The 234-nt window shown below is 46.6% G+C and overlaps 1 long non-coding RNA gene and 1 pseudogene across 1 annotated transcript in view; one reads left to right on the top strand and one right to left on the bottom strand.

The window, feature by feature from the left end:
* The window catches only part of LOC116695329 (5-hydroxytryptamine receptor 3A-like), a 176,825-nt pseudogene that overhangs the window by 1,499 nt on the left and 175,092 nt on the right, over positions 1 to 234 (bottom strand).
* Positions 1 to 234, top strand: part of LOC116695334 (uncharacterized) — a 20,760-nt gene that overhangs the window by 14,953 nt on the left and 5,573 nt on the right. The window lies entirely within an intron of this gene.

Here is a 234-nt window from a genome sequence, read left to right as displayed (position 1 = left end):
CATGGCCAAGACCAAAGAGCTGTCCAAAGACACTAGAGACAAAATTGTACACCTCCACTAGGCTGGAAAGGGCTACGGGGAGAGTACCAAGCAGCTTGGTGAAAAAATGTCCACTGTTGGACCAATCATTAGGAGGAGTGGCCAAAATCCCATCTGCAGTGTGTGCAAACCTGGTAAAAAAAACAGCAGGAAACGTTTGACCTCTGTGATTGCAAACAAAGGCTACTGTACCAA

Source organism: Etheostoma spectabile, chromosome 9, assembly GCF_008692095.1.
Source record: "Etheostoma spectabile isolate EspeVRDwgs_2016 chromosome 9, UIUC_Espe_1.0, whole genome shotgun sequence".
NCBI lineage: Eukaryota > Metazoa > Chordata > Actinopteri > Perciformes > Percidae > Etheostoma > Etheostoma spectabile.
The sequence above is the reverse complement of the archived record's forward strand: the minus strand, read 5'-3'. Positions and strand labels throughout refer to the sequence as shown.